The sequence below is a fragment of the Macaca mulatta genome, chromosome 17 (assembly GCF_049350105.2).
Source record: "Macaca mulatta isolate MMU2019108-1 chromosome 17, T2T-MMU8v2.0, whole genome shotgun sequence".
Classification (NCBI taxonomy): domain Eukaryota; kingdom Metazoa; phylum Chordata; class Mammalia; order Primates; family Cercopithecidae; genus Macaca; species Macaca mulatta.
Genome location: NC_133422.1, coordinates 16,045,537 through 16,065,524, shown reverse-complemented (window position 1 = coordinate 16,065,524; position 19,988 = coordinate 16,045,537). Strand labels below are relative to the sequence as shown.

Genomic DNA, 19,988 nt, shown 5'->3' with positions numbered 1-19,988 from the left:
ACTCTTAACTCCATCTCCCTGAGGTGTTCTGGGCTAAAGTTTTTAAGGGGATTATGGAGAGTAAGGGGCTGGAAAATTGAAGTCATTGATTGGTTAGGGTAATGGGCATGAAATCATCAGGATGTGGAAACTGCATTCTTTAGTGAGTCAACTCTTTGTGGTATCCTTCAGAGCATCTGGTGTTAGTAGTTTTACTGGTACAGGGGAACTGAAATCATATCTCAAATGGAAAACTCAATATTTCACAATGCTTAGGTTATCTATAGAGCAGTTAAGAAAAACGATAGTCTTATGACAAGGTCCAATAATTCTGGAACATTAGGCAACAAACAACTATGAGGAAGCTGGTCAAAAAGCAAGCTGACCTAATGATTAATGTGACTATGCTGTAAGCTTGGTTTATCTTTGTTTTGTTTCTCTCCCTCCCTTCTTTCCCGAGTAATTTTATAAAATTTATAGGGACAGTTTCACTTTTAGAAACAAATAATTTCTATTACTAGTTTCCTTAATTGAGTAGACTTACTTTTCAATAGACAGATTCCAGAGTGTTTTCCTTTATATACTTATGTACCTAATAAAGCAAGCATACTGTATTGTGATTAAAAATTCTGGAGTTGTGATGAGAATAACTAAGTATTAAGATGATAAGTTTTTCAAGTAGAAATTTTCTGGGAGAAATCTTCAGTTACAATGAATATGGAAGATATACAGCTAGAACTGAATTTTTTGGCTTTCAAGTCCAAGATAATTTATTTATAACAAATTAGAATTTTTTTTCTGAAGCTAGCAGGCACAGTTACTAAAAGAGGAAGAGAAATAGAGTTTGCAATTTAGGCTGGAGGGAACCGAAGGAAGCTAGTGAAATAGAGAGGTCAGTTTAACAGCTTGTTGCTATACCAATCCCATACCAGTCAGTGAAAATAAATTCAACTAAATAATGATAAAATACTGTGTACTTTATAAGTGGGATTTGGAAATAATGGCACACTCTAAGGAATATTTGAGATGATCAATATAACAAATATTTTCTTTGTTTCTATTTACTTGCTTTGAATCCACAATCAATATTTTACCCCACCAGAAGCAGATACTGAATCATGTTTAAGCTGTCTTTGTGTTATAGGAAGCTGGCCTTTGATCCTTTTCCTGAAGAAGTACATAAAAACAAGACAGAAATTTGCTTTTTTGATATGTTAAGAAGTGTAACCAACATAGAAATTTCTGAAATTCTGATTAACTAGAAACTTCTGAAATTCTGATTAACTATTGATTACAAGCTAAGATCACAACAATAGTGAAGGAGAAACACTCCAGAATAATCGAAGGCCACCAAAAGAAACAAAAGGGAAAACTTTCTTAGGCTGGGATAGACAGGGCTGGACATGTCCTCTCACGTGTGTTGAGGTACAGTGCTCTGCCCTCCCTCTAATATTAATAAACTGGAATTTGTTGGGGGTTAATCATCTGTCAGTTCAACAACAGCAATGATTTCTGTGTGATAAGTAAAATGCAATTTCTAACTCATGTGAGTGATTTAATAATCTGTAGCAATGTATTTCAAGGGTGATTCAGGGTGGAACTGATTTTGAACGTATCATTTAAATTTTGACTTAGATCATTAATCAGAAAGACTTTATTAATCTTTTTTCTTACAAGCCATATATCATCCCTCTCTTCATGTTCCACTTCAAAACTGCACTTTTGAGAAAAGATGGGGATCTGAATTGTATAAAAACAAAGTTGTACAGCATTTTTAAAATTTCCAACTTTTATTTTAAGTTCAGGGGTACATGTGCAGGATGTGTAGGTTTGTTACATAGGTAAACATGTGCCATTGTGGTTTGCTGCACAGATCATCCCACTACCCAAGTATTGAGCCCAGCATCCACTAGCTATTCTTCCTGATCCTCTCCCTCCTCCCACTCCCCGCTCTCTGACAGGCCCCAGTGCATGTTATTCCCCTCCACGTCCACATGTTCTCATCCTTCAGCTCCCACTTATACGTGAGAATGTGCACTATTTGGTTTTCTGTTCTTGCGTTAGTTAGATAAGGATAATGGCCTCCAGCTCCAGCTCCATCCATGTCCCGGCAAGGGACATGATCTTCTTCCTTTTTATGACTGCATAGTATTCCATGGTGTATGTGTACCACATTTTCTTTATCCAGTCTATCATTGAAGGGCATTTAGGTTAATTCCATGTCTTTGCTATTGTGAATAGTGCTGCAGTGAACATACACGTGCATGTATCTTTATAACAGAATGATTTATATTTGGGGGGTATATACTCAGTAATGGGATTGCTGGGTCAAATGGTATTTCTGCCTCTAGGTCTTTGAGGAATTGCGACAGTCTTCCACAGTGGTTGAACTATTTACACTCCCACCAGCAGCATAAAAGCATTCCTTTTTCTCCACAACCTCATCAGCATCTCTTGTTTTTTTGACTTTTTAATAATAGTCTTTCTGACAGGTGTGACATGGTATCTTACTGTGGCTTGATTTGCATTTCTTTAATGATCAGTGATGTTAAGCTTTCTTTTATATGTTTGTTGGTTGAATGTATGTCTTCTTTTGAAAAGTGTCTGTTCATGTTCTTTGGCCAGCTTTCAATGGGGTTGTTTTTCTTCTGCAAATTTGTTTAAATTCCTTATTAGATGCTGGATATTAGATCTTTGTCAGATGGATAGACTACAAAAATTTTCTCCCACTCTGTAGGTTGTCTGTTTACTCTGTTGATAGTTTCTTTTGCTGTGCAGAAGCTTTTTAGTTTAATTAGATCCCAGTTGTCAATTTTTGCTTTTGTTGCAATTGCTTTTGGTGTCTTCGTCATGAAATCTTTGCCTGTGCCTATGTCCTGAATGGTATTGCCTAGATTTTCTTCCAGGGTTTTTATAGTTTTAGATATTATATTTAAGTGTTTAATCCATCTTGAGTTTATTTTTGTATAAAGTAAGGAAGGGGTCTAGTTTCAATTTTCTGCATATGGCTAGCCAGTGCAGTTTCTGTTGTTTGTTTGTTTTCTTTTAAGAGTCTGGCCACTCTTCCATGGGGCTGCTGCAGTTTGCTGGGGGTCTGCTCCAAACCCTAGTTGCCTCGATTTTTTCATAACCAGGAGTTATCACCAGTGAAGGCTGCAAAACAGCAAAGATGGCAGCCTGCCCCTTCCTCTGGAAGCTCTGTTCCAGTAGGATACTGATTTGTTCCGGCCCAAATACGCATGTAGGAGATGGCTTGACACCCTGATTGGGAGGTCTCACCCAGTTACGAGGAACAGGATCAGGGACCTGCTTTAAAGAAGCAGTCTGGCTGTATTGTGGTACAGCAGCCGTGCTGTGTTGGGGATCCCTTCAGCCTCCGGTCGGTTTGGGCTCTCCAAGGCCCGCAGGCTGGTCCAGCTGAGATGCATAAACAGCAATAGTGACAGCCAGCTCCAATCCTCAGGCACTCTGTCTCAGTCATAGAACATGGGCAGGGTTAGCTGGAGGCCCCAGCTGGGGGGCCTGCTCAATGAGGAGGAATGTATTGGGGTCTCTTTTAAAAAAGCAGACTGACCATGCCTTAGAAAAACAGCTGTGTGGTACTGGGGAAGCACCTGTGCTCCAGTCAGCTTGTACTCTCCAAAGCCTGAAGGCTGGAATGGCTGGGTCATCCAAACAGAGGTGGCAGCCTGCCCTTCCCCACAGGCACTCCATCCCAGGGAAAGATCAGAGCTCTGTCTGTGGAATAAGGGTGGGAGTGGCTGGAGGCCCTGGCTTGGAGGTCCCGCACAGTGAGGAGGAATGGATCAGGGTCCTGCTTCAAGAAACAGCCTGGCCATATGCTGGTAAAGCAGCTGTGCTGTGCTAGGGGGTTCCTTCCTAGTCAGGACTGTTTGGACTCTACAAAGCTTGCAGGCTGGAATGGCTGAGTCATCCAAATAATAAAGGTGGCATCCCTTTCTTCCCCAGGGCACTCTATCCCAGGGAGAGATCAGAGCTCTCTCTGTAGTGAGAGGGCAGGCAGGGGTGGCTGGAGGTCACGCTGAGAGGTCCTGCCCAATGAGGAGGTTTGGGTCGGGATCCCACTTAAAGCAGCAGCCTGGCCATGTTTTGGTAAAGTAACTGCGCTGAGCTGGGGGATCCCTTCCTTGTCAAAACTCTTCAGATTCTCCGAAGCCCACAGGCTGGAATGACTGAGTTGTCCAAACAACAACGATGGCAGCCCTCCCCTCCTCCAAGAGGCTCTGTCCCATCTCAGGCAGCTCCACCCTGTTGCCAGCGGCTGGAATTCCAAGCCAGTGGGTCTTATCTTGTAAGGTACTGTGGAAGTGGGGCCTGCCGACCCAGGCTGCTTGGTCCCCTGGATTCAGACCCCTTCCTGGGGGTATGTACGGACCTCTGGTCTCACCTGAGTTGCAGTCACCTTTGTTGGGGATCTCGGGGCCTGAGTATGTAAAGTTTCTAGGTCTCTGTGTGTGCCTGAGCAGCTGCTCCACTGAGACTCCGCGCAGCCCTGTGTGTCAAACCCAAGGCCCCAGTGGAGTGGACTCGTGAGGGGATCTCCTGATCCAAGGGTTGCAAAGATCCAGGGGAGAAATGTGGTTTCCCAGATTCACACATTCACTCACCAGGCGCAATTTTTTTTTCTGAACATTGTTACATTCTTTTAGAAAAAAAAAAAAAATTGTATACTGCATGATATATTTGGAAATCTCCTAATTTAAAAATTAAAATTTGTTATGTCCTATATATGTAATTAATAGAAAAATTTTAAATATTATTAAACACTAACTTTTTTCAGAACAGAAATAAATCTAAAATCTACTCAAATTCTGATTTTCCTAATGGTTTTCTACATATGCTTCTAAAATACGACCAAATCTGGCCCCTAATACTAGCTTTGATTTGTTTAACTTATTTGTACAACTTCAAAAAAAGTTTGAAGAATATTTGCTGTTTTCTTTCATATAATACCTTACCATAATAAGTTTGAAACGTAATTTGTAAATTTATTATTTTCTTGTAGCTCTTAGGATGTTTCAGAAAACAGTATTACTGAACACTTTGATTTACATTATTATATCTGAATTTTAAAGAAATAACCCAATATTTATCTATGCTGGGGTGCTCATATTTGGGTTCATAATATGGGTTGCATATTTTAAATATATGCAAAACAAAAGTGAAATAAGAATTGCCATTTTCCTGCTAACAGATTCTCAGACCTCTCTCCTCTTGTTAAGCTGCAAGTACAGTAGGGTTTGGACCCAGGGAAGGTTCTGGGATGGGAATCAGAACTACACAAAGCTAATCAGTTTCACTGTCTCTTTCTACTTGTGTGTTCGTCATGCCATTTTCAGCAAATGGGCACCTATCATGTGCTAGGCACTTCCTTAGGTATTGGGACTATAACAGTAAACAAGGGAGACATGGTTCCTCCCTGTTCTCACAGAATTTACAATCTAATCCCTACCTTTCCTATAGCAGATGTGAATCAACCTGATTTGATTGTTTCAAATTTCATATTAAATTATAGATTTAAAGCAATGACATTTTAAAATAACTTTTGCGCTTGCGCAGGTGCCTGAGCTGATCCCTCTGAAGCTGTCTGGTTCCCAAGACCCTGAGCATCCTGGCAATTCCTGTGACTAGACAGGGCGCTGCAAGGTCTCCACTCTTGAGTTCTCTTCCAGAGAGCATTACCCACTCAGCAGCCACCTCCACAGGTCCCCTCCTTGCTGCCCCTATCAGGTAGGAAACAATCTCTAGTTTGAATTGAAGATCTCTCTGGCCCACATTAGCCAAGAATCTTTAAAAATGTAGTAGCACAGCCCAACGCGAGCACTGTAACCTGGAAGGTTAGTGCAACCACGTCCTCAGTGAGAACTGGACCCTCTAAGACTCTTCTGTTCCAGGACTCCTCACCTCTGGTCTCCTTGCCTCCCCCAGCAGCTGTGGGCTCTGGCTCCCTGCTGCCTGAGACCTAATCTTCCTATGGTTCTTAGAATCCTTTTGTGATAAAACTGGTCTTTTGTGGCAACATCACAAAATATGGGGATTTGTTAACTTTAATTTGTGAGGATGTTGCTTTTGAAACCAGGTTTTTGTTGTTGTTGTTTTTTGGTTTTTGGTTTTTTTTTTTTTTGAGACAGAGTCTCGCTCTGTCACCCAGGCTGGAGTGCAGTGGCACAATCTCAGCTCACTGCAACCTCCACCTCCCCAGTTCAAGCGATTCTCCTGCCTCAGCCTCCCAAGTAGTTGGGATTACAGGTGCACACCACCACACTTGGCTAATTTTTGCATTTTTAGTAGAGATGGCGGTTTCACCACGTTGGCCAGGGTGGTCTTGAACTTCTGACCTCAGATGATCTGCCCGCCTAGGCCTCCCAAAGTACTGGGATTACAGGTGTGAGCCACCACACCTGGCACAGGTCCTTTATTCATTGTTAACCTAAAAGCATCCATTTTTAAAAAACCCATTCAACATTATTGAGCTGCTACTTTGTGCCTGGCAGTGTTGCAGGACCTAGGATAGCACAGTAATCTAAATTAGGCACAGTTCTTGCCCTCAAGAACTTTACTTCCCTTTGGGGAAAACAGAAAAACAGAGACAAATGTATAATACCATGAGAAGTAGTGATAAGCACTATGAAGACAATCTAAAGCAGGTAAGAGGATAAGGAGTCAGTTGAGCCAGAACCTGCCCTTTATAAGGTGTACTGTTGAAGTACTATCTGAGCAGAGATTTGAATAAAGTAAGGGAACAAACTCTGTGGCTATCTGGGAGCAGAGCGCCCCAGGGAAAGGGGCCAGCAAGTATAAGGCCCTGAGAAGGGTACGTGTCTGACATGTATATTAGTCTGCTCCGGCTGTCATAACAAAACACCACAGACAGGGTGACTTAAATAATAGAAATGTATTGTCTCACACACAGTTTAGGAGGCTGGCTGTCCAAGATCTAGGTGTCAGCAGGTTTGGTTTCTCCTGAGGCTTCTCTCCTTGGTTTGCAAATGGCTGTCTTCTTACCCTGTCTTCACATGGCTTTTTCTCCGTGCATATATCCCTGGTGTCTCTTCCTTTTCTTATAAGGCCACACACAGTTCTGTTGGCCTAGGGCCCCATCCTTATGATGTCATTTACCCTTAATTACCACTTTAAAGGCCCTATCTCCAAATATAGTCACACTGGGGGTTTGGGCTTCAACACAGGAATTTGGGAGGGAGGCACAGTTTAGTCCATAACAGCATTTTGAGGAATAATGATGTCAGAAAAAAACATATCAGTGTTGCCATTGGAAAATGGAAATTATATTCACTTTGATTTACTATAGTCATATTCATGTGTTTATTCATTTGGGAATTCTTTATTAATCATTTACTCTGTAAGACACATATTGTTCTGTAGTCCTATGATCTGTGTGTTTCGGTTATCTTCTGTTGCATAAAAAACCACCCCAAAAACTTAGTAGCTTAAAACAACAACAGTATGCATTTTGCTCACAAATCTACAAGATGGTCAGAGTTCTACTTGATGTTAGCTGAGGCAACTCAAAGGCTAGCCACGGAAATCATCCAATGGCTCATTCACTTACGTATCTGGCAGGTGATGCTCGCTTTTGGCTGAGACCTTAGTCTTGGCTATTGGCCTCTCCATGGAGCCTGGGCTTCCTCAAAACATGGCGCTGGTTCAGAGAGAGGGATAGACAGAAAGACAAAAAGATCACCAGGCAGATACTGTCTTGTCTTTTCCAGCCTAGCCTCAGAACTCATACAACATCACTTTCAGAACATTTCATTTGTTAAACTTGAGTCACTTAGATTGGCTTATATTCAAGAGAAGGGGAATTGGGCTCTATCTTTTTATTGGAGTAGTGTCAAAGAATTTGTAGGCATTTTTAAAACCACCATGCCATGTTGATATAGTTTGGTTCTGTGTCCCCACCCAAATCTCAGCTCAAATTGTAATCCCCATAATCCCCACATGTTGAGGGAGGGTCCTGGTGGGAGATGATTGGATCATGGGTGATTTCCCCTATGCTGTTCTCGTGATAGCGAGTGAATTCTCACGAGATCTAATGGCTTTATAAATGCCAGTTTCCCCTCCTCTCCTCTCTCCTGCTGCCTTGTGAGGAGGGTGCCTGCTTTTCCTTCACTTTCTGCAACAATTGTAAGTTTTCTGAGGCCTCCCTAGCCATGCAGAACTTTGAGTCAATTAAACCTCTTTCCTTTATAAATTACCCAGTCTCAGGTATTTCTTTATAGCAGTGTGTAAATGGTTAAACATATATATGTTAAATACCTTAAAGATCTTCTGTGGCTTCAATGATTGAAAAACTTTACCCTAAGGAACAATAATACCAAAGACAAAACTACAACAAAATGTGATTAACTGTCAAGCAAAAATAAAGGCCAAGTTATTTGAAGAACGTTGTTTTTGTGTTTTACCAAATTAGTCCTCAGAGAAAAGGAGTTACTTAAAGGAGTTACATAAACATAAATGTTTATGTCCCCTCAAATTCATCTGTTGAAATCCTAACTGCCAAAGTGATGGCATTAGGAGACTGAGTCTTTAGGAGTTGATTATGTCATGAGGGAGGAAGCCTGGAGGAAACCTCATGAATGGGACTAGTGTCCTTATAAAAGAGACCCCAGAGATCTCCCTCTCCCCTTCTGCTCTGCGAAGACACAATGAGAAGACTGCCACTATGAATGAGGAAGCGGGTCCTCACCAGACACTGAATCTGCAGGCACCTTGATATTGGAGTTCCCAACTTCAGAACTGTGAGAAATAAATATTTGTTGTTTACAAAGCACTCACTCTATGATATTCTGCTGTGGCAGCCCAAATGAACTAAGACACTTAATATCCAAGTCCTCTCCAAGACTCTTGTTTGATGGAAGTATTATTCCAATTATCCTATTTTAATTACAAATTATTTAGGAAAGACAAATTAGCCTGAAAAGATGTCAATTAGAGCTATATGGGGAATCTTAAAAGGTCATCTAACTGAGCTAATAAAAGAGACAAAGACTTTTAGTACAGATTTGGTAATTATTCTTCCAGGTAAGACCTTCAAATTGTAGTGTTGGGATATGGATATAAACAAGATTATTAAGATCAGTTTTTTATAAAGCAATTCACCTTTGCTTTGTGGAGATAACAAATGTATGTCTTATGGGACAATGTAAAACAATTGTTCTACTGTTTCACAATTGACTACTTTGTTTTGGAATAAAATTTACAATTATAGTACAATTCAAAGGTATTTTATCTTAAAAACTGTTTTATCTCAAAATACTTAGAATTGGAAAAAATTAAATGGCTCAAATAGTGGCTCTTCTGATAATGAAGACTCTTGTCTTCAAGAATTTGAAGAATTTGAGTAAAATTATTTCTGAAATGAGAAGAAATATTTCAAATTGGCACATTTTTATAATATTATTTCAAATATGATTGTATAACCAGATTCATATTAACTAGCTCAAGTAAACATTGACTATTTTGTAAACATCCATTGTGTTCCTATATTCATCTTGACCCAAAAACTTTTGTATTTTTTCATTATGAAAACAAAGAACCAACTCATATTTACAGTTGCCTTTTAATCAGCATATACATTATTTAAAAAGATTAGCTTTCAGTAATTTTATCCTTGAGTTCAAGTCTATGAATAACATAGTCTGTGTTTTTACTAAATTGGTTTCTTTTCCCTTTGTATTACTGTGTGAGAACTAATACAGTAATACAGGTTTTCATGGAGCAGACATAGTATCAATGTGACTAATTTCTGAATACAAGCAACCCAACACAGTACCATAGACACAAAGGCCCATTTAACAAAGATTTCACTGGAGTAATTCAGTGAGTCTTACTTCTGTGTATCACAAAGAAATGATGGGATCATTGTCAGAGCTTTCTTCTCAATCTGTGGAGTGATGAGAGCCAGGAGAGTGAATGCTAGAAGGCCATGGTCAGAACTGCTATCTGGAAAGGTCCAGATCCGCACATGGTCTTCCGCTGGAAAAGAACTACAGCTCACCCACCTGTGCAAACTCAGGTCACACCATAAGCTCTCTGTGTACATTAGTATTTTTATGCTGAATTACATTATTATGCCTCCTATGCATTTTAATTAAAATATTGTTATATCTCTATTATAATGAAACTAAAGAAAACACAGTTTCTTTTCTTTTTCAATGTAATATTAACATTTAAAAGAAAAATTTGTATTTTGGCTCATAGGCAGTGACTATGTCTACATATTTCATTTGTCCAATTCTTTTTTTTTTTTTTTTGAGACGGAGTCTCACTCTGTTGCCCAGGCTGGAGTGCAGTGACGTGATTTTGGCTCAGTGAAACCTCCACCTTCCAGGTTCAAGCAATTCTCCTGCCTCAGCCTCCCAAATAGCTGGGATTACAGGCATGCACCATCACACCCAGCTAATTTTTTTTTTTTTTTTTTGTATTTTTAGTAGAGACAGGGCTTCACCATGTTGGCCAGGCTGGTGTCGAACTCCTGACCTCAGGTAATCCTCCTTCCTCGGCCTCCCAAAGTGCAGGGATTGTGGGCGTGAGCCACTGAGCCCAGACAATTCGTCCAATTCTTGGTTTCTTGTTTCCTAAAACAATCATAAACACACTGTTATTCTACTTTGGACACTTTCTGCACACTGTTCAAAGTATTAGGAATAGCAGATGGTCAACAGCTTTCTGTGGACTGACAAAAGCAATTACTTATTTCTGAAAACAAAGGGAAGTATGTTTTCTATTTTCACTAAATGTGACTGGTGACTTACTAATTAATTTTCACTTAGAACACATTATACAATAACTTATTATTCAAAATAAGTGAACATAATTATTCCTCTTTGAAATGAAGAATTAAATTGAAATTGAGTAACTCTCCCGAATGAGGATGACTTTTTAAATGGCCAGACTAAGATCTCTTTAGAATTGGTCTCCTTCCACTATGAACTTAGGAACATGAATTAGTATGACAGTTGATTTGGGCAATTAAATAATGTTTCAGGATTAATTAGATATGAAGCTTAGTCTTCTGAGCTATCCTGAATCTTATGATATTCTGCTGATACCATTTGTTGAAATATGCCACCCACTTTGACTTTTGTTGGTCTCACTGATAGATTCAGTGCTGACAGCACTATTTAATTCTGCACTATTACTCAACTGTGTCTAAGGATTATAAGACCTTTGTGGAAATTATATATTTATCCTTCAAGCTCTGGGTGGATGAATCTTTACTTTATGGGAACATGCGCTCTTCAACAATGAAAATATTTAAGTGGTGATTACAGTTTAGTAAAATTGCCAAGTCAATGAGATGAATGTCTTTAGAGATAATTTCCCTTGCCAGATTTTAGAAGTGATATAAAATGTATTTTCACACATTTATCTGCAAAGGCTTTTCAGATCCATTTATATCAAGGAGATACCATGGAAACTCCAAGAAAAATAGTTTCAAATATTTGGAGGCTTCAGGGATTTTGTTGTTATTTGCTGCTGGGGCAAAGAAAAGCATTCTGGAAAAGGTACCAAGTTACAAAAAGTAATATATCATCTAAATTTGCTTTGGAAAGAAAATAAAATGGGTATGTGGTGCTGTTTTGATTATTATTTCTCTTCATTATATGGTCTTCTGGAATTCCAAGGCCAGATTATAAACAGAAAGGGTAGCTGATAAAATACATGTATTTGGGATAAACCACTGCTCAAAAATAAAGCTAATAGTATCTCTCTCACTTTTGTTTTTAACCATGATTAAATTAATGTGCTTGTTATTGAAGTTAACAAAAAACATCATGGTTACCTACTAAATATTCAGAATAAGGGATACAAGATGTCTAAGATAGTCTGCCTCTGGCAATAGGGCATTCAGGTTTTGTTTTTTGTTTTGCTTTCTCCTGCAACCAAACACTTAGATACCAGATAAATTTCACAAAAGTCAGTTTAAATGTGTAGCAGGGATCATACCAGGGTAAAAGAATACCTAGGGATCTTACATGAAGAAGGGATTAAAGAGCTAGTCTAGCACTGAAGCCTCCGCTGACCTCAAGGTATCTGATCAGCAACAGCTAGAACTTTGTTTCTTCAATAATTCTTCTTCTTTCTTCTTTCTTTCTTTCTCTTTCTTTCTTTCTTTCTTTCTTTCCTCCTCCTCCTCCTCCTCCTCCTCCTCCTCCTCCTCCTCCTTCTTCTTCTTCTTCTTCTTCTTCTTCTTCTTCTTCTTCTTCTTTTTCTTCTTCTTCCTCCTCCTCCTCCTCTTCTTCTTCCCCTTCCCCTTCTTCTTCCCTTTCCTCCTCCTCCTCCTCCTGCTCCTCCTCCTCCTCCCCCTCTTCTTCTTCTTCTTCTTCTTCTTCTTCTTCTTCTTCTTCTTCTTCTTCTTCTTCTTCTTCTTCTTCTTCTTCTTCTTCTTCTTCTTCCTTCTTCTCCTTCCTCTTCTTCCTCTTCCTCTTCCTCTTCTTCTTCTTCACTGATTTATCACTAAGCACCCTGAAAGTCAACATGTGTTTCACTTTTCATGTTTACAGACAAGGAGCTTTTCTCCCTGATATTAGGATCCCCCTCCACTCCCCCAGGAGTTCTATATACTCTCAAGTGTAGAGGCTGGCTCACACGAGTCTGCCCATAGCTTCCCTCTGGACCCATAAGGATGAGTTACTGGTTCCTCAAAGTAAATCTAAACAAGATATTCCTGGGAGATTTTTTTGGTACATCTACTGCTAGACTCTGTCATGGAAACTGATGGAGAAATCCTAGAGAAAGCAATAAATATTTAACAAAATATTTACATAGAAAGTAGCCAGTTTTCTTCCACATAACAGGAATCTTCAAAAATAAGGGCTGCCATCCAAAAAGTGACATACCATTCACCGAACTACTGAAAAGAACTGAATTTGTATGAAACATTACAAATTAAGGTATGAGATGTGGGTTGTGCTAAATGGCTTTTAAGGAATAATCAGCTCTTTCAGTCTAATTCTTTTTCAAGGAAGATATGTGTTGCCCAAACACGGCTTAAACTAACAGTTCTGCTGTGGACTAATTTCATTGTGTTAATAGATGTTCATACTTATGCATCAGAGCCAACTTCCTTTAACAATATACAAGAAGATACATTTTTTAGGGTGCTAATCAAACACTTTAAGCAATGATATTTATTAGTAAGGATAAAACTGTACTGTTTTTCTTATGGCTGTCATATCCATATTATCCTAAAATACACCTCTTCCCAATTACTTTTTTTATTTGTTTGTTTTTGTTTTTTTATTTTCTTTTGAGACGGAGTCTCACTCTGTTGCTCAGGCTGGAGTGCAGTGGTGCGATCTCGGCTCACTGCAAGCTCCGCCTCCTGGGCTCACACCATTCTCCTGCCTCAGTCTCCTGAGTAGCTGGGACCACAGGTGCCGGCCACCACACCCGGCTAATTTTTTGTATTTTTAGTAGAGACTGGGTTTCACTGTGTTAGCCAGGATGGCCTCGATCTCCTGACCTCGTGATCTGCCTGCTTCGGCCTCCCAAAGTGCTGGGATTACAGGCGTGAGCCACCGCGCCCTGCCCCAATTACTTTTGTCATACACGAAATAGTTTTTATTTTTGTTCTTTACCCATAAATGCTAAGAAAATACAATCTGACTTCATGTGGTTTTAAAATCACAACTCCTGATTTATTTGTATATTTAATATAAAATTGTCCAGGAGTTATTCCACTGTCAAAGACTTTAGTTCCTTTTAGTGACCTGGCATGCACTGAAAAACTATTCCTACACAAAAACACCTCAACTACAGTAAAAAGAGCCTTGAATTTTAATGACTGTTCTGGAGCAAGAAAGAAAGACCTTTGGCCTGAACAAAGCTGAGTTAGATTCCAGGCCCCAACAAACACTAGTACACTCGAAGGACTACACTCTTTTGCTCTGGGTAGAAAAGAAAAACAAAAACTGTAAACTCTCACCTGAGAATCTTTATTTATTTATTTATTTATTTAGAGAGTCTTACTCTGTTGTCCAGGCTGGAGTGCAGTGGTACAATCGCTGCTCACTGCAACCTCTACCTCCCGGGTTCAAGCAATTCTCCTGCCTCAGCCCCCTGAGTAGCTGGGATTACAGGCATGCACCATCACACCTGGCTAATTTTTGTATTTTTAGTATAGACGAGCTTTCTCCATGTTGGCCAGGCTGGTCTCAAACTCCTGACCTCAGGTGATCCGCCCGCCTCGGCCTCCCAAAGTGCCGGGATTACAGGCATGAGCCACCGCGCCTGACCAGAATCTTTAATAATAACCCCCTATCACTTGGATTTATGGTTCAAATTTCTCTACCTGCAGCATCCGGGAAACCCTAAACCTTTAAAAGTGTACCTGATTGGTAGCATCTTGGAGTACCTGGTTAAGACACCAAAAGATTTCAGATTTGAAATTTTCAAATAGTTAATAGAAAATAAATGTTGAAGAAGCCAGGTTCCATTTCAACATGGTTCCTCCAAAGCTATCCAAAATATGAAGAGAGCATAGGCAATGACCAGAAGGTTTCAGAAAAGAATCAAATGTGTAACTTCTAAAAATTAAAATATTATCACTGAAATCAATTCAGTAGATTGGCTAAACAGCAGAATAGGCACAGTTGAAGTACAATTTATTGAACTCAAAGACAGAACTGAAGAAATTATACATATTATAGCACAAACAGGCAAAAAGACAGAAACCATGAAAGAGAGGTTAAGAATCATTGAGGATAGAAGAAGAAAATCTAATATAACTTGGAGTTCCTGAAAGAGAGCATGAATAGAATAGGGAAGAGACAATATTTCAAAATATAAGAGCTAAGCCACTGAATTAATTCACAGTGGTGAATTTTATGTTACGTGAATTTCCAGGATGGATTAAAGGCATCCATTCTTGAGATTCAGGAAGCACAACAAATTCCAAGTAGGAGGAATAAAAAGAAGTGTATTGCAACAGCTGGAGCAGCCAAGGGAGTGCTCACATCACCCTTCCCCTCACCCCAGGCTGCACAGCTTGCAGCTCCAAAAGAGACCCCTTCCTTTGCTTGAGGAGAGGAGAGGGAAAAGTGGGGTGGACTTTGTCTTACCTCTCGGATACCAGCCAAGCCACAGTAGGATAGGGCACCAGACAGAGACGTGAGGCCCTCGTTTCAGGCCCTAGCTCCCAGACACATTTCTAGACACAACTTGGGCCTGAAAGGAACTTGTTGCCTTGAAGGAAAGGAGCCAGTCCTGGCAGCATTCATCACCTGCTAACTGAAGAGTCCTTGGTCCCTGAATAACTAGCAACAATACCCAGATACTACATCAAGGGCCTCAGGTGAGCCTCTGAGACTTGCTGGCTTCAGGTACCACCATGGTCACAGCAGGGAAGAGACCAAGTAGGCTCTTGGGGTCCCCAGTTCCAGGACTTGATTCTTGGAAGGTACTTCTGGACCTGCCCTGGGCAAGAGGGTAGCCCACTGCCCTGAAGAGTGAGTCCCAGGCCAGGCGGCATTCACCACAAGCTGACTTAAAAGCCCTTGGGCCTTATGGAAACATTGGCTGGTAGTCTAACAGTACTTCTCATGGCCTGTGGTGGTGGTGGCTACTGAGTGAGGCTATTCTGCCTTTGGAAAAAGGGAAGGAAGAGTGGGAAGGGCTATGTCTTGTGGTTTGGGCGCCAGCTCAACCACAATACAATAAAGCAACAGGTAGACTTCTAAGGTTTCTGACTCTAATCCCTGACTCCTGGATGGTACCTCTGGACCCACATGGGGCCAAGAGACCTCACTGCCCTGAAGGGAAGGACAAAGGCCGCTGGCTTTGTTACCTGCTGATTGTAGAGCCCCAGAGCCTCCAGTGAACATAGGCAGTGGCCAGGGAGTCATTACAGCAGGCCTTGGGTGAGACCCAGCATCAGGTCTGACCCAGTGCAGTCATAGTGGGGGTGGCCACAGGGGTGCTTGTGTCACTCCACCCCCAGCTTTAGGTGGCTCAGAACAGAGAGAGAAACTCTGTTTGTTTGGGAGAAAGTAAGGAATGAGAATAAGAGTCTCTGCCTGGTAATCCAAAGAATTATCCTGGATCTTGTCTAAGACCATCAAGGCGGTACCTCTATGAGTCTATAAGAATCACATTGTTACTGCGCTTGGAGAGTCCCCTAAAGTAGATACACCACACCCAGATATATAAATAGATAGCACCTAAATACATAGAACAAATATTATCATAGCTAAAGAGAGAGATAGTCCCCAATACAATAATAGCTGGAGACTTTAACTCCCCACTTTCAGCACTGGACAGATCTTCCAGACAGAAAATCAACAAAGAACCATTGGGCTTAATCTGCACTATAAACCACTGCACTAACAGATATTTATAGAACATTACATACAAGAGCTGCAGAATACATATTCTTTTCCACAGCATATAGATCATTCCTAAGGATAAACCATATGTTAGGTAACAAAACAAGTCTCAAAACATTAAAAAATATTGAAATAATATCAAGCATCTTCTCTCACTACAATGAAATAAACTAGAAATCAATCACAAGAGGTATTTTGGAAACTATACAAATACAGGCAAATTAAAAAATACGCTCCTGAATGACTAGTGAGTCAATGAGGAAATTAAGAAGGAAACTGAAAAATTTCTTGAAACAAATGATAATGGAAACACTACATGCCAAGCAGTACTCAGAGGGAAATTTATAGCTCTAAGTGCTTACGTTGAAAAAGAGAAAAAACTTCAAACAATCTAACAGTGCATCTTAAATAATCAGAAAAGCAAGAGAAAATGAAATCCCAAATTAATAGAAGAAAATAAATAATAAATATCAGAACAGAAATAAATGAAATTGAAATGAAAAAATACAAAAGATCAATGAAACAAAAAGTTGTTTTTTTGAAAAGTTAAACAAAATTTACAAATTTTTAACCAGACTAAGAAAAATAGAGAGAGAAGATCCAAATAAATAAAATCAGAGATGGAAAAGAAGACATTACAACTGATACTGTAGAAATTCAAAGAATCATTAGTGGCTACTATGAGCAACTATATACCAATAAATTGGAATATCTGGAATAAACTAACAAATATCTAGACACATACAATCTACCAAGATTGAACCAGGAATAAATATAAAACCCGAACAGGTCAAGAACAAGTAATGAGCTTGAAGCCATAATAAAAAGTCTCCCAGTAAAGAAAAGCCCAGGACCTGATGGGTTCACTGCCAAATTCTACCAAACATTTAAAGAAGAACTAATACTAATCATATTCAAACCATTTTGAAAAACACAAGAGAAGGAAATACTGTCAAACTCTTTCTATGAGGCCAGTATTACCCTGATACCAAAACCGGGAAAAGACACTTCAAAAAAGAAAAACTACAGGCCAATACCTCTGAGGAATATTGGTGCAAAAATCCTTAACAAGATACTAGGAAACCTAATTCAACAATACATTAGAAAGATCATTCATCATGACCAAGTAGGATTCATCCCTGGGATGCAAGGACAGTTCAACATGCTCAAATCAATCATTGTGATACATTGTATCAACAGAATAAATGACAAAAACCCTGATACCAAAACCAGACAAAGACGCCTCAAAAAAAGAAAAGTACAGGTCAATATCTCTGATTAATATTGATGAAAAAAATCCTCAACAAAATACTGGCAAACATAATACAACAGTGCATTAGAAAGATCATTCATCATGACCAAGTGGGATTTGTCCCTGGGATGCAAGGATTGTTCAACATACTCGAATCAATCAATGTGATACATCATATCAACAGAATAAAAGACAAAAATCATATGATCATTTCAATTGATATTGAAAAAGCTTTTGATAAAATTCAACATCCTTTCATGATTAAAAACACTAAAAAAACTGGGCATACAAGGAATATACCTCAACATAATAAAAGCCATATATGACAGACCCACAGCTAGTATACTGAATGGGGAAAAGCTGAAAGCCTTTCCTCTGAGATCTGGAACACAACGAGGATGCCCACTTCCACTACTGTTATTCAATGTAGTACAGGAAGTATGGCTAAAAAATCAGACAAGAGAAAGAAATAAAGGGCATTCAAATTGGAATGGAAGAAGTCAAATTATCCTTGTTTGCAGATGATATGATCTTATTTGAAAAAATCCTAAAGACTGCACCAAAAAAAACTGTGAGAAGTGATAAACAAATTCAGTAAAGTTGCAGGATACAAAATCAACATACGAAAATCAGTAGCATTTCTATATGCTAACAGTTAACCATGTGAAAAAGAAATTTAAAAATAATCTCATTTATAGTAGCTACACATAAAATTAAATACCTAAGAATTAACTTAATGAAGGGCTGAAAGATCTCAATAATGAAAACCATAAAACACTGATGAAAGAAATTGAAGAGGACACCAAAAAAATGTAAAAATAATCCAGGTTCATGGATTGTAAGAATCAATATTGGTAAAATGTCCATACTACCCAAAGCAATCTACAGATTCAATGCAATCCCTATCAAAATACCAATGACTTTCTTTACAAAGATAGAAAGAACAATCCCAAAATGTATATGGAACCCCCAAAGACCCATAATAGCCAAAGCTATCCTAAGCCAAACAAACAAACAAACAAACAAAACTAGAGGAATCACATTACCTGACTTCAAGTTATACCACAGAGCTATAGTAACCAAAACAGTATGGTACTGGCATAAAAACAGATACATACACCAATTAAACAGAATAGAGAACCTGGAAACAAATCCATACACCTACAGTGAAGTAATTTTTGACAAAGGTGTCAAGAACATATACTGGGGAAAAGACGGTCTCTTCAATATATGGTACTGGGAAAACTGGATATCCATATGCAGAAGAGTGAAACTAGACCCCTATCTCTGGCCATATACAAAAATCAAATCAAAATGGATTAAAGACTTAAATATAAGATCCCTCAAACTAGAAAATTACTACAAGAGCACATTGAGGAAAATCTCCAGGACATTTATTGGGGCAAAGATTTATTGAGCACAGATTTATTGAGCCCACTGGCACAGACCAAAAAAAAAAAAGCAAAACTGGACAAATGGAATCACATCAAGTGAAAAAGCTTCTGCACAGCAAAGGATACAATCAACGAAGTCAAGAGGCAACCCACAGAATGGAAGAAAATATCTGCAAACTACCATCTAACAAGGGATTAAAAACCAGAACATATAAGGAGCTCAAACAACTCTGTAGGAAAAAAAAAAAATCTAATAATCTGATCAAAAAATGGGCAAAAGATTTGAATAGACATATGTCAAAAGGAGACATACAAATGGCAAACAGGCATATGAAAAGGTGCTCAACCTCACTGCTCATCAGAGAAATGCATATCAAAACTACAATGAGATATCTTCTCACCCCAGTTAAAATGGCTTATATCCAAAAGACAGGCAATAACAAATGCTGGTAAGGATGTAGAAAAAAGGGAACCCTTGACCACTGTTGTTGGTAATGTAAATTAGTACAATTACTATGGAGCACAGTTTGGAGGTTCTGCAAAAAAAAACTAAAAATTGAGCTACCATATGATCCAGCAATTCCACTGCTGGGTATATACTCAAAAGAAAGGAAATCAGTATATTGAGGACATACCTCCATTCCTGCATTTGTTCCAGCACTGTTCACAGTAGCCAAGATCTGCAAGCAACCTAAATGTCCATCAACAGATGAATGGATAAAGAAAATGTGGCACATATACACAAGGGAGCTATAAAGAGAAGAATGAGATTCTGCATTTGCAACAACGTGGATGGAACTGGAGATCATTATGGTAAGTGAAATAAGCCGCGCACAAAAAGACAAATGTCTCATGATCTCACTTATTTGTGGGATGATGATATTGAAAAAGACTTCAATAGAAAAGGTACTTCCAAACCTGCAAGGGAAATCAAGGGCATTCCAGGCAGAAGGATGCATGTATGTGTGGAGGCTGAGTGCAAAATCATGTGAT

The 19,988-nt window shown here is 39.2% G+C and overlaps 1 protein-coding gene across 1 annotated transcript in view; it reads right to left on the bottom strand.

The window, feature by feature from the left end:
- The window catches only part of CCNA1 (cyclin A1), a 69,256-nt gene that overhangs the window by 24,698 nt on the left and 24,570 nt on the right, over positions 1–19,988 (bottom strand). The window contains exon 3 of the mRNA XM_077974259.1: positions 7,571–7,660. The gene's annotated coding sequence lies outside the window, so the exon portion shown is untranslated. The remainder of the gene's footprint in view (positions 1–7,570; positions 7,661–19,988) is intronic.